Here is a 19,327-nt window from a genome sequence, read left to right as displayed (position 1 = left end):
CCCGCAGCAGGAGGATGGGAGGCCGCCCCTGAGCCTGCCCTGAAGGCAACGCAGCAGCAGCCAGGGCTCCACAGCGGGCCAAGCCCCTGCGCCTGCCCACAGATCCTCGCCGGGAATCCTCTGCAATCCTGGCCACCCTCCTCTGCCATCTCCAGCCCCTGGGGCCAAGCCTTGCTGCCACTGCTGCAGCTTCAGCGCTGGCTGGGCCTGCACTGCCACAGCTGCTGGGGAACACCACGGCACAATTCCACTCTGGGGCTCACTGACACCCACACTCTGGGCTGCCTGCCATTGCACTGCTGGAAAATGTGCCAATTTTGTTCCTTTTAAATCTTATTTCTCTGCTCAGGCTTGGTTTGTCTTTGCCTTTGGGAAAGGAATTCTAAAGGTTTTATATAAGGGGTGTTACACCACTCAATGGAGATGAGTTCAACATCCCAACAGACTGGGAATAGCCCAAAAGATACCCACAGAGATAACGATCAGCAACAAAACATCAATGTTGCCCAGCAGAAAACAGCTACCAACAGCTACCCCAGACACTGCCCAGGCAGAGCTGGAGACACCTGGGCTGGAAAAGGCTGAGAAGCAAATCCAGGAGTGTGGAGACCGAATTCACATCAGAGGGGAAGACATCCGGGTCCAACAGGAAACCAAATACTAAAAACTTACACAACTCGGAAGCAATGAACATTAAAGCAGTGGATTTAGACTGGTTCAGACTACATAACGTTTAGGAAAAATCCAGTAAAACTCACATGGCATGGAATGATTTTCTCTGCATATCCGGGCTATTTGTGAAAGAAATTATTTCAGTTGCACATCCTGGCCAGAATCAAGTAATGCCTTGACTCTCTAACACTAAAGAGATTCTTGGATAGTTTTTGTTTTCCCTGCAGTTTCAATGACAAAATTACAACATGAGAAAAATTTTTCATAATATTCCCACTCTATATTGTCAGGTAGGTTTGGGACAAAACTGTGAGAATCAAGTTTTGGTCTGCGTTTTTCCATGTTCGCCTTTATGTTGCATTTTGCAAAATTCAAGAGCTTTACTGTAATACTTTTAACTCATAAATAGTTACATAATTTTTTTTACAAAAAGCAGATTCTGGGGGGGCCACATGTGACTCACCAGATGGCTGCCCTGGAAGTGAAGCTTCATTCCAGGCAGCCTGCAGAGGAGCTTTAGAAATGCAAATGAACACTGCTGGGAAAAGTGTGGACAATGCACCTGGGTCTCTTGCCCGGGGCAGGAATTGGGCTGATTCCCTCTGCCCCTCACCCCAAGCTCTGCCTGCTGGCACTGATGGAATTTGCACAGCTCAAGGCAGAGCCCAGGAGGATATCTGACCCTGCAACAGAAACGGGTGAAGCTGCAAAGGGAAACAGCAAATGGAGAATGTTGGGAAAACTTCACTATAAACAAATGGGGGGAATCAGCCCTCTGCCCACTCCAACATGCGCTATCACTGTCTGTGTTATATATGGCATAGTAGAGGACTGGGGATTTTTTGCTACCAAAAATTCAGGGAAATCAGTTGGGAATCCAATTAGCTGATGATTTCAATAGAGAAAAGCACCTAATTGATGCAGCCCTGGCTGGAGAGCAGCCAAAAATGGGGAAAACATAAAAGGCCAGCAGAACAAAATCTGTAACACCCTGGGAACCCCAACCAATTTGTATCAGGAGTCACAGAACCCATTTCTCATTTCAATGGCATCATTAGATTACAAGCTGCCCTCGGAATAACCAACCAGACAGCTCCAGCTCCTGACCTTCCTGCCGAGCAATCCACTGAAATGAGGAACACAACTTCACCATGGGATGGGATCAGATCATCTGGTAGCATAAAAAAAGAGGAGTTTGTGGAAAATTAAATGACTCAAGCTGCTGTTGGAAAATAGAAGACAAAGGAAACGTGGTGAAAAACAAAACAACAACGGAAACAAAAAAGCCGCTCATGTATTGGTCCAAACGTGAAAAGGATGGGAAGGGGACACGGTTTTGTGGCTCCCTGGCAGACCATGGGTTAAACGAATGCTGTTTCTCCTCGGATGTGCTACAGCAACTCTCATCTTTTTACTATGCTCCACACCTTGAGAGTGCAGCTCATTCAGCAGGTGAGAGAGGGGCCAGGGATTTGTAGATAAGGAAGTAACGGGCGAAAGCACCAGCTTAAATAAATGTTACTAATTAACATGGACTGCTGCTCACAGAAAGTCCCGCTAAATTTCTGAACTTCCAGAAGAGTAAAGATTTAACAGAGCCGTGAATATCGGCTGTTATACAAAAGTGGGGGGGCACATTAACGAGGACATGCAGTTGGCGGATCGGGAAGTCTGAACCTTCCAAGTACCTCAGCCAGGGGGCAAAGGGAGAGGGAGATGAGGCCGGGAAAGTGAGGATAAAAAGGAGGCTGCGAACTACAACAATGGCAGAGAGTGCACGGCAAATGCGCCACGGCCTCTCCCTCTGCTCAGCAATAAAGTCACTTTTACAGGACTCCTCTGTCTCCTCTGCGCACAGAAACCTCCGGCCACGGCAATTTCACCGCACAGCCCCGGGGCAGCCCCCTCTGTCCCAGCCACAGCAACCGGGCCGAGCCAGCGCTGCTCCGGCAGCGGCTCCTGCCGAGGCAGCGGCCGCAAGGAGACCGCGGGCAGCCGCTCCCGCAGCGCTCTCACGCCAGCGGCAACACGCGCCGGACACGGCACAACGAACCCGCCCGAGCCCCCTGCCGCCCCCGAGGCCCGCAGCCAGCCCCGAGGCCCCGCACAACCCAGCGCGGCTCCCACCTGCGCTGCGGCCGCCTCCGAGCTCCGCCGCCGCCTCACCGCGCTCCGGCCGCTGCCGCCGCTCAAGGGCCCGCACAAACGCTCCGATAATGGCGCCGCTGCCCAGCCACGGCCGCCCTCAGCCCGCCACCGGGGCCCTGCTCCGCCCCGCTCCCACCAATCAGCGCGCCACAACCACGACTGACGGCACCATCGCCCAATCGCAGCCAGGGGCGGGCTCTGCACACGGCACAGCCCCGCCCCGCGCTCTCAGGGCCCCCCGGGCTGCGTGAGGGCAGAGCCGGAGCTGAGGAACAGCCCTGGAAGGGGCCCGGGCCCGAGGGGATTGAGCTGAAAACACAAACAAACTTCTCCGCACCTCCCGCCACTGCGGCTCCGGTGGCTCCGGCTAAGCGGGAAGCCCTGGAGCCTCACTTCTCCTGCCCCTAATTAGAAGCATCATTGCATCGCTTTGATTTCCCCCAAAAAGGAAAAACCGCCTCAAACCCCTGTGGATGAGTGGGGGAAGGGAGACTCAGAGCAGGATAATGAGAAGTGTGCTAAATAGGTATGACCCGTGCTGACAAAATTGAAACAGTAATTGATATTGATACAGTAATTAATATTTGGAAATAATAAAACAGTTAAAAGGTGTAATGCCAAGAAAGAAAGGGGAGGAGGGGTTCCATTCCCCCCCCCCCCCCCTTTCCTGCAGATGTTCAAGGCAGGAAAAGGCAAGAGATAACAGTTACTAAAAATTAACAGAAAGAAAGGAAAATCTGGTGGGGTCCCAGGAAAATGCCTGCTATAAGAGATTTATTGCTTTGATGCTAAAATGTAGTAATATATTAATTTTGGCTTACATTATACTGGCTTGGTGTGCATGTGTAACCCAAGGGTGAATGAAAGGACATCGAGGAAGAGGAGAGGCCTTCATCAGTGACGACCCCCAAAGACGGGTGTGACCACCAAACCGAGTGGTGGAGCATGCGCGGTAAAGGTGGTGATGAGGGCGGAGGTGGAAGTGTGATGATTCGAAAATGGGAGGAGATGGCATTGACACATGGCACAAAAGGGGGAATTTTCGCTTGGCAAGCTGCATGTGAGGTGGCAGAGATCCAAGGGCCCTGCACTCCGTACCCCTCGCTGTTTGGTTTTTTTTGCTTATGTGCTATTATTGGAACCAAATTATCCCTTATTTTAACCAAATTACATTGTCAATATTTCAAGTGTATCCGATTTTATATATTCTAAGCTATTCAATGAAAATTGCTGCTACCTTTAATAGTGTTTGGTTTTTTTGATGATGGGATAATTGGGCAAATATAACACCACTCTTCTCCCTCTCTCGAGCCTGCTCCAGCTGTGGCTGGCAGCTCCAAGCAGGGCCCTGCACCCAGGCCCTTTGCAATAAACCCCAAGTTCCATGACCTGGCTTCAGAGATCTCTCATCTCTCTCCATCCCGACCATCCTACCCCTGTTGTCCTACAAAAATACCCCAAAAAAACCCAAAATTCCAGCCAGAGATCACAAAATTACCCCAAAATACCCCAAAAAAATCCCCAAACTTCGGTCAGGGACCATGAAATTACCACAAAATGGCAAAAATCTGGTGAGGAACCCCAAAATGACCCGAAAATACCCCAAAATGCAGTCAGGTATGCCAAAATATCCCAAAATCAGGGTAGGCACCCCAAAATCTGGTCTGAAGGCCAAACTTACCCCAAAAACACCTGAAAATACCCCAAAATCCCATCAGAGACTCCTAAATTACCCCAAATCTTCCCAGAATCCAGCCAGGGACGCCAAAATTACCTGCAAATACCCCAAAAGCCAGCCAGGGATCACAAAATTCCCCAAATTCCACCAAATCCCGTCAGGTTCCCCAAAATAACCCCAAACCAACCCAAATCCAGTCAGGGACCCATAAAGTCCACTCGGGGATCTCCAAAATTCCCTCAGGATGCCCCAAATTCAGTTGGAAACTCGCAAATCCTCCCAAACCCACTCAGAATGCCCCCAAATGCCCTCACAATCCTCCTAACTACTCTCAGTACATCCAGGTCTCCAGCAGGGCCCCCCAGTCCTCCTCAGGACCCTTAAAAAGATCCTCAGAATCCCCCCAGATTTCCTCATGATGTCCCCATATCCCCTCAAGACTCCCCCAGATCTCCTCAGAGCCCCACAAACCCCCTCAGGATACCTAATTCTCCCTGAGGACCCTCCACATCCTCTCACCATGTCCCAAACCCCCTCACAACCCCTCAGCCCCCTCACATCCCCTCACAATCCCTCCAAACCGTCTCAGGACCCGCCATATACCCTCAGGATCCCCAGTTGTCCCTCTCACCCCCCAAAATCCCCTCACAACCCCTCCAATCCCCTCAGAAGCCCCCAAATCTCCTCACGACCCCCAGTTCTCCCTCTCGATCGCCCCAAACGCCCTCAGAACACCCCACATGCCCTCAGGACCCCCAGTTCTCCCTCAGTCTCTCCCGATCCTTTCATAACCCCTCCAAACCCCCCCTCATCGCCCCTCCCCCTCTCCCCGCTCCCGGTGCTGACCGCGGTCGCTGTCGCCCATCCCGCGCTGCCGGGGGGGGTCCCGGGGCTCCCTCGGCGCACCCAAATTCCCGCCCCGCCCCCTCCCCCGCCCGCGGCCTCAGCCCCGCTCCGCCGCCGGCGCTGGGCCCCACGGGGACCACAATGCCCACAATGCACCGCGGATTCGCCGGAAGCAGCTGCCGACGCCGAAGCAACGGGAACTTCTGCCAGTACTTCTGGCCAGCGCGGCTTCTGATTGGTCCGCGCCGCCTTTGGGGCTTCTCGGTAGACGTTTCGCGAGAGAAGCAGCGCGGCCCTGTTTGTTGAGGGTAACTCTGTGGGCTCCTCAGAGCGCTCCACGTTCCCTCGTAAATCCAACCGGGAACGGCGGAATGAATCCGCCTAGAAATGGTGGGATGGAACCTAAATCCCCTGGGGATGGAGCCTAAATCCCCTTCTACTGAGCCTAAATCCCCTGGGATTCAACCAAAACGGCCAAATCCAGGCGCTTTCCATGGATAGGGGCGGTACTGGAAAGGGCGGGCGGTGACGTCACCTCGCCCAACCCCTTTTCCGGCCCCTCCTGAGGCGGCTCCGCCTTTTCCCGGCGCCGACCCCGGGGCCTGTTCTGGGCCGGGACCGGAGCTGGTGCCGGGGCTCCTTCGCCAGCGGAGCGTCCCCAGGGTGTCCCCAGTGAGCATGGAGCCCCAAGAGGTGCGACGGTGGGGGAGGGGGCAGTGGGGAATGGGGAGCACACGCGAGCGACAGTGCGGGGTAGTAGAGGGGTCGGGGGGTTGACAGAGGGACAGAGGGGACAGCAGAGCCCTCCAGGGAGGGGACAAAGGGGAGCCCGGGAGGGCACAGTGGTCATCGCAGGAGGCCGTAAGTGCCACTAGGTCCCTGACACCTCCCCTGTCCCCTCCCCACCTGTCCCCGGCCCTGCTGCAGCCAGAGGTCACCGTGGTGGCCATCCTGGGTGAGCTGCTGGACACCCTGCCCAGCCTGCACGAGATGACTCTGCTCGTGTCCCCATTGCACCTGTACTGGGACCTGATGGACTTCACCAATGTGCTGCGCGACAGCCTGTGCACTGGTGAGACCTGGAGGCACCGCAATGTCACCTACAATGATGATGACCCTTTCACCTCTGATGGTGATGACCCTCCCGACTCCCTGAGCCAGGCCCTGGCCGCCTACAAGAGCACCCCATGGACCAGCAGGTTCAATGTGCAAATGGTGGCCTGGGAGTGGCAGCGGTCAGCGGCTGCACTCAAGGACAGCTGGGCCCAGCTGGCCAGGATGGCCACCAAGCTCCCCAATGCCTGCAGGGATTTGGCCCCCAAGGCAGCCGACATGGTGGCCACCGCCACTGCCCGGGCCAGGGAGCTGCAGGCCAAGACTGCCCATTATTGGACAGCTCAGGAAAACATGGTGGAGCTGGGTCAGGCCCTGGGTGGGGAGGAGGGGGCCGAGGTGGTGGCCAGGCCACCCCAGGAAGCTCTAAGTGCCACCAGGTCCCTGACACCTCCCCTGTCCCCTCCCCAGCTGTCCCCCGCCCTGCTGCAGCCGCAGGTCACTATGGTGGCCATCCTGGGTGAGCTGCTGGCCACCCTGCCCTGTCGGGACGAGGAGATGCTGCTGCTCGTGTCCCCGTTGCGCCTGTAGTGGGACCTGGAGGAATTCACCAATGAGCTCTGGACCACCCTGTACTGTATTGATGACACCTGGAGGTACCAGAATGTCACTGTGAATGATGATGACCCTGTCACCTCCCTGAGCCAAGCCCTGGCTGCCTGCAAGAGCATGCCATGGATCTCCCAGAACCGTGTGACAATGATGGGCAGCAAGTGGCAGGGGTTGGTGACTGCATTTGTGGACAGCTGGACCGAGCTGGCCAGGAAGGCCTCTGAGCTCCGCAACACCGGGAGGGAGGTGGCTGCTGAGGCGTCTACTACCCGGGCCAGGGAGCTGCAGGACGTGGCTGCCCATGATGGGACAGCTCAGAAAAACATGGTGGAGCTGGGTCAGGCCCTGGGCGGGGAGGAGGGGGCCGAGGTGGTGGCCGGGCATGGAGCCCAGGTGAGGAGAGAGGCCATGGTGGCTGCCAGCCAGGCAACAGCCACCATGGCCAGGGCCAGCAACAGGTGACCATCCTCGGCCACCCGCAGGGACACTGCAGGGACATGGGGACACTGGACAGGTGGCACCAGGGACACGGCAGTGCCACCAGCCCAGTGCCACCTGTCCAGTGTCCCCCAGCCCAGTTCAATCCCTGTGTCCCTGTGCCACTGCTACCAGTCCTGTCCCAGTGTCCCCAGTTCCATCCCAGTGCCACCAATTCCACCCCAGTGCCACCAGCCCAGTGCCACCAATTCCACCCCAGTGCCACCAGTTCTATCCCACTGTCACCACCCCAGTGTCCCTAAGGCTGTCCCAGTGCCACCACCCCTGTGTCATCATTCCAGTGCCACCAACCCGGTGTCCCCTGTTGCATTCCAGTGTCAGCAACCCAATGCCCCAGTTCTGTCCCACTGTCACCAGTATTTTGGGGCGTTTGGGGGGTCCCAGGTGGAGTTTGGGGGCTCCCGGGGGAGTTTGGGGAAATCCCAGATAAAGTTTGGAGGGTCCTGGGGGGGTTGGGGGGATCCTGGAAGGTTTGGAGGTCCCAGGTGAGGTTTTGGGGGTCCCAGGTGAGGTTTCCAGGGAATTGGGTAATCCCAGTTGAGAATTCCCAAAGATTTGGGGTTTCCCAGCTGAGAACATGGGCCGGGGGTTCAGGGGGGCTGAGGGGCTCAGGCCTGGGAGCATTTTGGGAGCTTCAATCAATGGGGAGGGCCTGGGGGGTGCCGAGGGGGAGGCGTGGTGAGTGTGTGGGGGGCTCTCATGGATTTGATGCCTCAGGTTTTGGCTTTTCTGTTTTTCAGATTCTGTGCTGCTTTACTCTGTGGGTCTGGGCTTCATATTAAGGGATGCTGAGCTCTGTTCACAGAGCAGGGAGACAAAACAATTCCTGCTCTAGCTGGGTACCCAAGGACAAATAATCCAAACCTCAGGCCCAAGAGCATAAACAACAGGCACTGAAGAGAGAAAAACAAGAAGGATGGGACTTCATCATCTAAAGACATAATTGGACAATTAACTCCAATATGCAAATGGAGCAGAACTTATAAAAGTGACAGACCTCGTGACCGGCCGTCCATTTTGTGGCCATTTTGGTGCATCTTGGGCGTAGCCCTGGCTGGGCTCTTGTTCTGCCCAAGGTGTATCCACGGAGGCCTTTTAACAAATGCCTGCTTTATTGTGTAACCGTGTCTGGCCTCTGTTCTAGGTCAGCCTTGTGAAGGCCTCAGTTTGTGGCGAGCACGAAGGGAGCCGAGGCACCTGGGCAGGGCTGGAGCAGAGGCAGAGGAAGGTGCAGCTGCTGCCGCCAGCCCGCGGCACTGGCGGGGCCCAGGTGCGGGGCAGAGGGTGCGGGAGGCCGAGAAGCTCGGGAGGAGCGAGAGAGGCGTGAGCGGCTGCAGGGGCGCTGTGTTTATCGGGTGAGCGCGGTGGGAAGGGGCGTTTTGTGCTCGGGGGCGCAGCGGGTGCGGGGCTCGCTGTGCCCCGGGCCGGGGAGGGCGGGCGCTGTGAGCAGCGGGGTTGGATTGCGGGGCTGGGCTTGGCCTGGGGCCGGCAGTGCTGGAGCAGGGATCGTTCCCGCAGCGCCGCTCCGGAGCGCCGCGATCGGAATCTCGCTCTTTCTCTCTCTCGTTGGTTCTTTAAATTTCTGCTCAGAGCTGTTAAAATTCCGTGTGTATATTCTGCTGCGAGTGCTGTAGTGATAATATCCCGAGAGACAGTCCCCTGAGATTAGCACTGACAAACTGGGGATCCCTTACCGGGGGGAGCCTTGTTTTTCAAATGCAAACTTATTGGACTCAGAAAAGATCTGGTCACGGTATAGAGGCGCTAGAGGACAATCAGACGAGGCCCCAGTTTGGTAGTTGGGATAAGAGATTAATATCAAGTTTGATTTCCCGTAGACGTGAGGATAAATCCTCAGGGTGCTCAGGTGAGCTGGAGTATGCGAGGCTCTTTATGGTGCCAGCATGTCAGCGGAGCCCAGCAGCAAAGCAAAAGGAAGAGCAAACCTTAGTCTGAAAGGGAAAAGGGGAGAAAAGGGAAAAAAGAGCCAATATTGGCAAAGAAAAGTAAAACAAGGGAGGAAGAAGGTTCAGATCGAGTCTCTCCCGCCCTGAGGGTGGGGTCGGTCGGGTCCGGGCCAAGGCGCGCCCCCGCCGCCGCCACCGCCCCCCCGCCGCTGCCGCCGCCACCGCCGACACGATCGGGGAGCGGGGGAGGCGCAGCTCAGACCGGGCCCAGCGGGGAAGGAGGAGAAAGGCGAGCGCGGCCAGGCAGGGATGGCGCCGGCCCCGGGCCAGGAGGAGGAGCCGGGGGCGGAGCCTTGTGCCGGGAGGGCGGAGAGGGAACCTCCCATGGGGGCGGGGTCTCTCCGCTCCCAGCCCTGTCAGTTTCCATGGCAACCCTGAACGCCGGGGAGCGGCTTCGGGGGATGATGTCACCGGCGCGGGCGGACGCGCAGCCCGGGTTAAAAGACGCAGCAAATCCCGCGTGGGGCTCCCTAGGATCGGGGGTCGGCAAAATAGATTATATGGTACAACAGGGTCAGCCGAACCAGAGAGCTCCTGCTCCAGCAGCTACCGGGGAAGGTGAAATTGATGAACTCATTGCAGCCTTGAGCAAGCGAAGGAGGGCAAAGATCGTGAGAAAAGCCGTCAAAGAGTGTAGCCCCATAGTGAAACGTACAAGCTAAAAAATGAGAAAAGAACCGGTTTTACAATCCCCACTACGACCAGCAGTTGGCAACCAGGGACCGATACACGTTAAGATTCCATCTTCCCTTGTGAAAAACACGGTTCAATTTCCTGTTAAAATTTAAAACTTTAATAAAGGACAGTAGGAGACAGAGACAGTAAAACAAAAATTACGGCTCAGTGCATCTTGGTACTAAGCCAAGAGCACCCCTGCTAGTTTGGGAAACACCCTTTTTATACCATTTCTATTACATCAGCCTGTTGCATATTCATACTCTTATGCATATCCACCATCTAGTTTACATATTCCAGGAACTGTTTAGCATGGCTCCTCCTCAGCTCTGCCTTTTTAGAGCATGTGTGTTTCTTGGCTGTGGTTTTGGTTCCCTCTCTTGATCACTTCCACTCTGGGCCTTACGGCAGATGCTGATAGTTGGCACATCATTAGCAGGGTGCTCATGGTGTTCACTGGATGTTATCCTGACCAAGCAGACAGTTCACTCCTGACTAGATCAGGTACCACTACTTCCATGTCTAAGTTTTTATTAACAGCAGAAATAAAAGCATAGTTATTTTAACATTGTACATATAAAATTCCTCTTAATATAACAATATAATAAGCACCTATAATAATCTTTCCTCTTCCCTTTTTACAAATAATTTGGCTTGAGCAGTATTTCTTTTTTTCTATCCTCCATTATTTGCTTTTTTTTTCATAAATAATTTTTACTTCTTCCAAGTGGCCTTTCTTATTATTTTGTATGCACATAATCTTTTGTGCAGTCCCAGATGTAGTCAGTTCTGGGTCTATAGCATTGTCACTTAATCATTAAAACTGAAAATCAGGGACAAAGACTCTCTAACTAGTTAAAGTTAGAAAGTGGTATGTTTATTACTCTGGTGGGTGGCCTGGAAGGGGTCATCCTTGAAATGCGTGACTGCACCACACAAGGATTTTTGCCTTCTGTTTATTTCCCAAAATAATACATATGCATAACCCCAGCACCTCCCACCCCCGCTTTGTATTAAAATGAGGTTATTAGTCCTTCACGTGTGCGCAATTCTTCTCTTGAATTGGGTCAGTGGTCCCAAACTGGGTCAGTGGTCCCTGGGATGAAGTCAGGAAGGTCTTCATCAGATCTCTGTGACCCTCTGGCACAATCCAAGGCCCCCTGCTTCGTGATGGATTGACACAGAGTCCAGGTGCTGGGCATTGTTCTGCTGGTTTCAATATGTTCCTGTAATGGTTCACTTGCTCCTCTTCCTTCTACAAATGAGCTCATAATGTAACAATTAGCTTCAACTTAAGCATCTAATAATCATTAACCAGTTGTTGGTGTATCTGACTTCAATATGAATTGGTTCTAACCCTCAGTTAAAATCTTAAATTTTTTAAATCATAATTCAATCCCTACTCCTTCTTCAAGGTTGGTAAATTCTTTTACTAACATATAGGTTCTTCTTTATTGAGCCAACTTATGTGGTAAGTGTTTCTTAAAACCGTACCATATGTTCTCAATATTGAAGTTAAAGCTGCTACTTGCTGCAACAGTCTCTAATTCTAAATAAGTACTGTAATAGACAAAATCAAACTTATACTAACCAAGAGAAGTAAAACACTAATTGGATGAATGAAGGTACTGAGCAAGTCAGCTGCCATTGGAGACTGCTCACAAAGCACATCCCACTAATGATGGGATGGGCCTTTTTCCAATCTTTTAAATACTTTCCGTGTAGTCTCTGTGTCATGGTGTATTGTAATCAAAGTTCTTTTCCTTTTATCTTTAACTTTTTTAAGAATTTTCTTGAATTCATAATGTTTTAACAATTGGGTAACCAAAGTTAAGTTCATCCCTATGGGCACAGACAATATTTCTTGGACAGTGATAAAATTTGCCTTTCTATGTTGGTATGATACGACAGGTGCCTGATCGGAAAAAGTGCATCCTTTGATTTTGACAAAGTTACAAATGCACAAGTTAAATTGAGTGTCCTTCACTGTGATCTCATCTACTATTATGGTGGGGCATGCTGTTCTGAGGCAGATACAACTTTGTTTTGTACACACAGGCAAGGTTATCTGGTTAATGGGATGCATTTCAAAGTGATAAATACTTTGCTTTGTATCTAAGTCTTAACTCAGAGCAGTTAGTTAAGCATTTGTCACGGTATTTAGAATTCTTGATGAGATTCATGGAATCTGTCTTGGACAAACACAGATTTACATCCCCAACCATTTCTTCTTTCTTACACAGTTGCATTTGTTATTTTTAGCATTTGACCCAGAGACTTTTGGGAGTTAAAAATCATAGGCTTTCCCTTGGCACTTATATACTGGTCACATGTGTTGCCTTCTATATCAAGGCAGGCGACCTGGTTCTGAGGTACAGCTCGACAGCCCTCTCTACAGGGCCGTTCGGGCCAATGACACATGCAGACGTCAATATGATGGACGGTCAAAAGGCAATTATTACTTCTTCTCATGGGGTCTTATAGTCTTAGGGGTCTCTATGTCAAAAAGGGGTTTGTCTTTCTTATCTATAGTTAGTAGAGAATGGAAAAGTACTGGATAAGGAGTGAAAAAGTGCTGGGTAAGGGATAGAAAGTTGCTGACTTCAGTGGGACAGCATTCTTCTGGTTAGTGGGGCCACATTCCTATTGTTAGTTTCTTATCTATGAGTACCTGGGGGTCTTATCTATGGGAAAAAGAGGGTCCTGGCTTTCCGTAACATCGCGACAATCTTCCGCAGCGCCTCTTCCTTAGCTACCACATCTCCCCCCCGCTTTTCACAAATGAACGAGGTAGTCATGTACATAGGTGCTGAAATGAGGTATGAGGTTGTAACTTAACAAGGGAAAGGGGTTTTGGGAGACCTGAGTAAGCTTTTGCCAGACAAGTTTGGAAAATCTTGTGACTGGCAGTGTTCTTTGGTTGAATTCCCTGGTTGAATTCACAGCAATTGTCGTCGCCCTATGAACAGGATGTTGGCCCGTTCCAGGCGGCTCTGAACGAACAAGACCAGCTTGTTCAGCAGGCATGGTCCGAAGGTGACTGTTAGGAACAGCATCGCCAATGGACCTATCAGGGCAGAAATCAGAGTGGTTAGCCATGGTGATTGATTGAACCAGGACTCGTACCAGCCCTGTTGGGCTTCTCTGTCTTTCTGTCTCTGAGCCAGTCGGTTCCGGAGTTCTGCCATGGAGTCTCTCACGACTCCCGTGTGGTCTGCATAGAAACAGCACTCCTCTTTCAAGGCGGCACACAGGCCCTCTTGCTGCATGAACAGGAGGTCTAAGCCTCGCCTGTTCTGCAAGACCACTTCCGAGAGTGAGGAGACTGACTTCTCTAGAAAGGAGATGGATTTCTCGATCCTCTGCAGGTCCTCGTCAATCGTTGCCTGCAGCTGGGACAATCCATGGTTCTGTGTCGCCAAGGCTGAGACACCTGTGGCCGTTCCGGCTGCTCCCAGGCCGAGCAGCATTGCAATAGTTATACCTGTCATTATTTCTCTTTTGTGGATCCGGCTGGGTCCCTCAAGAAGATGGTACATTTCTTCGTCTGAGTGGTACAGGACCCTAGGAACAATCAGAACTTGGACACAGAAGTTGTTAGAGTCATTGAATTTGGGAAGGAACACACAAGGACTCACTCCGGATCTCTGGCAAACCCACATCCCCGATGTGGATGGGACTACCCACTTGTTGTTTTTCCTGTTAGGCTTGACTATTTTGGTGCAGATGTTGCCTCCCCGCTTAGCTAGGGCTGCATTGCCAAAGCATCTGCCTCGGCCTGTGACTTGACTCAGGGTGATTCCTTTGCGAGGGGTATCCCATCTGCACTGGTGAGGGGCGTCGGCTGAGGAATAACTGAAGGGAGTGTTTAAAGCGACTCCTTCGTAAAAGGGGGGTTTGACATCGTAACAAAGCCAGCAGGATTCGGTTAGGTTAGGGTTGGATTCGTTCAGGGATACAAAGGTAGCTTCTAACATACGAAGGATTGGGTTTGAGTCTGACTCGGTTAAGCGGCTCATCTGAAAGGTTTCCACTTGACCGGTCGGGACATTGCTGACCCCTGTGGGTAAGGTTTTGGGGTAGGTTAAATTTCTCCCTTTCGGCACACTTTTAATCACTTTGTTGGGTCCGACCGCTCGGGGTACCGACGGTTGGAGCCTGATAATTTGCACGTTCACCCTCTCTTTTGATCCTTGAAGGACCACTATCCACGATTTGCCTGTGGCCCAGCTAGGGTGATCTGGCTGCAAGACCGTCATGTTATAATCTGTGCACGCCCGAAAACTAGGGACTTTATGTTGGTTTCGATGGAAGTTTCCGTGGGAGAAGAAGGGTATTTTGCAGCCGCTGGGTGCCCAGGTGAACTGTAAGAATTTGTCTGGCTCTTGTGGATCCCACCCAGGCCCCGACGGTCTGGCATCTGTAACTATGGTTTCGCAGCCCCAGTGCCCACAATATCCCCACCCTGGGTAATTGCAGTAGCTTTTCCCAGGGTTTGAAGCTGGGCACCAGTAGGATAAGTACGAGTGTGTGACGTGTGTGGAATAGGGGTTTACCCTTGGCTGTCCTGGAAACAGGTTGGTGATGCGGAGCACGAAGGATGGGGTGTTTGGAGTGGTGATTTCTCTGAGTGCTTTGCCACTACTAAGGTGTCGCATGACCCACCTGAATGGCCGATGGGGGTCGTGGTCTGGGCTGGCTTGCCCTCTGGCGACAAGCCCCAACAGCAAAATCACACAGAAACACCCTTGGTGCTTGGGTCTCACCCGTGCGGGTCTCTCGGGTTCTGCCTGACGGCTTGGTGGTCTGTCACTTTCGTCTGGAACCGGGATGTACGCGTCACGAGCACGTCCCACGAGCAGGTCCTGTAAACAAAGACTCGCAATTCTCGTCAGTCTCATTCTGCTCGCTATGAAGGTCCGGTTTAATCGACTTAAGTGGACACCACCTGATTTTGCCGTCCTTTTTGACAGCCGCATACCCTCTCCCCGTGAGTATCAGCCTCCAACCCCGTTCCTACTCGCCTAGCTCATTTCTGATTACCACCTGTGGGCCCTCTTCTAGCGCTCAAGTGGCCCAGTGTTTTTGGACAGGACTGTTTGTTTCATCTCCCCTAGGGAATTGATTCAGTGCCAGCAAAGCGGTTGCCAGCATACATGCCTGATCTCCTGGGGGAATGGCATTGGCAAAGCCCTCTGCTTTTGCCAACACTTCTAGCTTGGTTTTCAGGGTTTGGTTCGCTCTCTCAACTATGGCCTGCCCGGTACTGTTGTATGGGATGCCTTGCACTAACGTGATGCCCCATTTCGAGGTGAATTCCTGTACTTGTTTGGAGGTGAAATTGGAGCCATTGTCCGTTTTGATCTGCTTGGGGATACCAAGCCAAGCCATGGCTGTCAGCCAGTGCTGAATTGTGGCTTTGGAGTTAGTTTTGGAGTGCTGTGTGGCTATGATCGTTCCGCTATAAGTATCTACTGTCACTGCAAGCCATGCTCGAGGCTTCATCAGTTCGCACCAGGTGAAGTCCGACTGCCAGATCTCTGAGGGCTTGAGACCTCTCGGGTTGACCCCGTAGGTCCAAAGGGGTGACTTCTGGCAGTAAGGGCAGGTGGCTACCACATGTTTTGCGTCCGCCGTCGAGATTCCGCATCTCTTCGCCAGTGCTTTGACTCTGATGTGGAGCGACTCGTGCAGTTGACGAGCTCTTTGCAAGGTCCAAACGCCTTTTGCTGCGGCGTCCGCTTTGTCGTTGCCGATCTGGAAGTAACCTTTGACTGGGTCATGGCTGTTGATGTGGATGACTGACACGGTGCCCTGTCGTGAGGAGAGTGCTTCTTCCAGCATTAGGGCTGCTGCTGATGTTGACACTCCTAGTCCTGCCATGGCTAGGCAGAGCCTTGCCACGAATATAGAGTCCGTTACAATGTTGAGGTGTTCGTCTTGGAAGAGTCCGCATGCCAAAACCACTGCTGCTGCCTCCAGCTGTTGCACTGACAGTGTGGGGTCACACGCTTTGATGCAGTGCCATTGCTCTCCTGCCTGCCACACTGCTGCTGCGGTTGAAGTTGTGGAGGAAGCATCTGTGAAGACCGTTGGTCCTGGCTGCGGTCTGTCCTTGACCTTCGGTGGCATGTCCATGTCGACTACGGTCAGCAGCTTAGTCCAGGGTGGCTTGGAGGAGTAGGAGATTTCTCCTCCGAAGCTGGAGAGAGCAAGGGCCAGGTACTCCGATATTGTGGCTGACTCCGAGGTCGGCTGCTTGCAAAACGGAAGGTGGATGCTTGTCGGCTCGGTCCCTAGGTTTTTCAAGGCAAGTCTCCTGCCTTTCATGATGAGGCTGGCGATGCATTCGATTCCTGGGGAAAATGCACAAGCGGGTCTTCCGAGGACCACCCATTGGATCGGTTGGGCCTTTTCAGCGAGTCCTTGGGCCAGTGCTCCCACTCCCCCCTTCGGTGTAAAGTGGACGTACAGGTCCAGTGGCATGGCTGGGTTCCACCTGGCAAGCGTGCCAGTGGACATCTGGCTTTTGATGAAGTCGAGGGAGCTCGTTTCTTGCGGCGTCAGCACCTTGGGATCCCAAGGGTTCTTCCCTTTCAGGAGGTCGTACAGAGGGTCCATGACCTCGGGAGGAATCAGGACGATATTGCGAAGCCACTGCAGGGATCCCACCAGGCGTTGCACGTCGTGGAGCGTCTCGACGTCTCGGTTGATCTTCATCTCAGGAGGTGTCACGTAGGAGCTTGTGATCCCTACTCCCAGGAAGGTCACGCAGGGTCCTCTCTTGATTTTTGCGCTCGCGATCTCGAAGCCGTTGGCCTGAAGGGTCTCCGTGATTGTGGACACCAGGTCATCTACTTGGCTTGTCAATGGTGCTGCGACCAGGATGTCGTCCATGTACTGGATGATGGTTGTGGTGGGATTGGAGTGTCGGACTGGCATCAGTGCTTTGTCCACGGTGATCTAGCATATGGTCGGGCTGTCGACCAGGCCTTGTGGAAGTACTCTCCATTGGAAGCGAAGTTTAGGCTGCTCGCCGTTTCGAAACGCCACGGAAAAGGCGAATCGTTCTCTGTCCTCAGGGTGCAGAGGTATTGAAAAGAAACAGTCCTTGATATCCAGCACTGCACACGGCTGCCCTGCAGGAATGGCTGAATTCGCGGGTAGCAGTGTCTGGACTGGACCCAGGGGTCGGATCGTCTTGTTCACCTCTCTCAGGTCGTGGACGAGACGATAGCCTTGTCCGGACCTTTTGGGGATCACGAATACAGGGGTGTTCCATGGGCTGGTGGAGGGTTCTATGTGACCCTTTTGCAGCTCGCGGTCGACCACTTCCAGCAAGGCTGCCTTTCGAGGCTCTGTCAGGGGCCACTGTTCCACCCATACAGGGTCTGATGATTTCCAAGTCAATTTGATTGGCAGCGGAGGGTGTACGGCAGTGGCCCTCAGGATAAATTTGTAATCCGAAATCCGAGCATGGAAAGGACGTCCCTTCCTAACAGGGGTGGAGAATTTTGCAAAATATAGGGGTAGATAGCTACTGTCCGTTCTGGTCCCTTTTTCGTGTGTAGTGTTATAGCCACCAGCTGGGTGCTTTTCCATGCCCTGGACTGCCCCCCCACTCCGTTCACTGGGGGGACTTCTTTTAATTGCCAATGCCCGGGCCAATGTGCTTTTGGAAAAATTGTGCAGTCTGATCCCGTGTCCGCCCAAAACTGAAACCCTATGATGTGGGGATCCTGGCTGCCGTAAAGGTGGCATGTCCCCCACACCATCAGGGGCTCCTTCCCTATTTTCATGATCAAGGCCACCCAGGGATCCCGCTCTGGGGCATCCCCTGCTGTTCCTGTGACACCGGCACGGCTTGTGGCAGTGGGGGCTGCGAAGGTATTGAGGGTGCTGCGCAACTCTGCCATTGTATTGCTGGGGGGGATGCAAAGTTGACTGCTCCCTGTGGGGGCATAGGGTATGAGGGTCCCCTGCCCCACTGGGGGTTGCTGTAGCTGGGCCGCTGCATATTCCAGGTGGGAGGGGGCTGGCTGCGGCCCAGGTGCCCCCTCCCTCTCCCGTTTCCCTGGGGCCTGGATCTGCATTCCTTAGCTAAATGCCCCTTCCTTCCACACCCCCAGCATGGCCCCCTACCTCCCCCTTGGCGTGGTGGAGCAGCTGCTGATAGGCGCGCCTTGGCTGGGGGCAGTTTGCTGCCAAGTGGCCTGCCTGGCCGCACTTAAGGCACACCATCACACTGGTTCTTGCAGTGTGGACTGCTGCTTGGATGGGAACTAGATGTTCCTCCTTTGCAACGTGTCTGATCATGGCAGCTATATTAGACCCCTGTGGCAGTGACCTTAAAATGTCTTTGGTGGCTGAGTTGCATTGCTGGCGTAGGCACTCTGCCAGCACGGGACCCTTCGCCTCTGAGGCTAACGCAGAGGAATCTAATGCGGCCTGAAGTTTGTCCTTCACTCCAAACTGAGTGAAGCTCTCACTCTCACCCTGTTTTATGGAAGACCACGGAGATGGTTTAGCTACCACTTTAGAAGCATCACGGATGGCTTCTCGGGCAGCACGAGTTGTTGTCATAACCTCATGGGCCCGCAACCCCTCAGCCTGTTGCTGGGGGGGTGATCATAGTGGGGTCTGTGCCCATTAGCCTCTGTATGCTGGAGCCATGCAGTGGATGGTCTGCCCCCATTACCAAGGCTAGCTGTTTAATGCAATTATCCTCCCATTCTTGTTTAAAAACGATCATCCCTGCACCATCAAATATCATTCTACACGTCTGCTTAATATCAAAGGGAAGCATGTCGTCCCCACCAAAAAGGCCGTCAATAAGTGTGCAAACCATGGCAGAATTAATTCCCTTATCCGCAATCGCTTTAACAATTGCCTGCACATCTTTCGGATTGACCGGTGAATAAGTCCTTTGGTTTCCGCCTGGCCCCCCACACGGACCGGGAACACCAGAGTGGCAGACGGAGCCCATTCTGCGCAAGCCATTTTTATTTTCCGCCAGTTTGTAAGCGGGGTTCAGTTTTTCTCTGGTAACCTCTTCACCCATGCAGGAGCACTGTGGCTAGTGACCTTACATGCCGCTGCTCTCTCTCTGTTAAAGCTAGAATCTGAGTCGGAATCCTCCGACCCTATCTCGGGCTCAGAGCTCGAGTCCGAGTCCGAG

At 53.1% G+C, this 19,327-nt stretch overlaps 1 long non-coding RNA gene and 2 pseudogenes across 2 annotated transcripts; 2 read left to right on the top strand and 1 right to left on the bottom strand.

Moving 5' to 3' along the window:
• Positions 1 to 19,327, bottom strand: part of LOC132085559 (zinc finger protein 850-like) — a 280,143-nt pseudogene that overhangs the window by 4,883 nt on the left and 255,933 nt on the right.
• The window catches only part of LOC132085560 (zinc finger protein 850-like), an 84,555-nt pseudogene that overhangs the window by 43,984 nt on the left and 21,244 nt on the right, over positions 1 to 19,327 (top strand).
• LOC132085621 (uncharacterized) lies at positions 5,938 to 8,629 on the top strand. 2 transcript variants are annotated; one of them, XR_009420246.1, is made up of 3 exons: positions 5,938 to 6,037; positions 6,869 to 7,053; positions 8,248 to 8,629. It is a non-coding gene; the product is annotated as an uncharacterized LOC132085621 (long non-coding RNA). The 2 variants fall into 2 exon arrangements; XR_009420247.1 differs by lacking the exon at positions 5,938 to 6,037 and adding an exon at positions 6,285 to 6,416.

Source organism: Ammospiza nelsoni, chromosome 31 (genome assembly GCF_027579445.1).
Source record: "Ammospiza nelsoni isolate bAmmNel1 chromosome 31, bAmmNel1.pri, whole genome shotgun sequence".
Lineage (NCBI taxonomy): Eukaryota > Metazoa > Chordata > Aves > Passeriformes > Passerellidae > Ammospiza > Ammospiza nelsoni.
The sequence above is the reverse complement of the archived record's forward strand: the minus strand, read 5'-3'. Positions and strand labels throughout refer to the sequence as shown.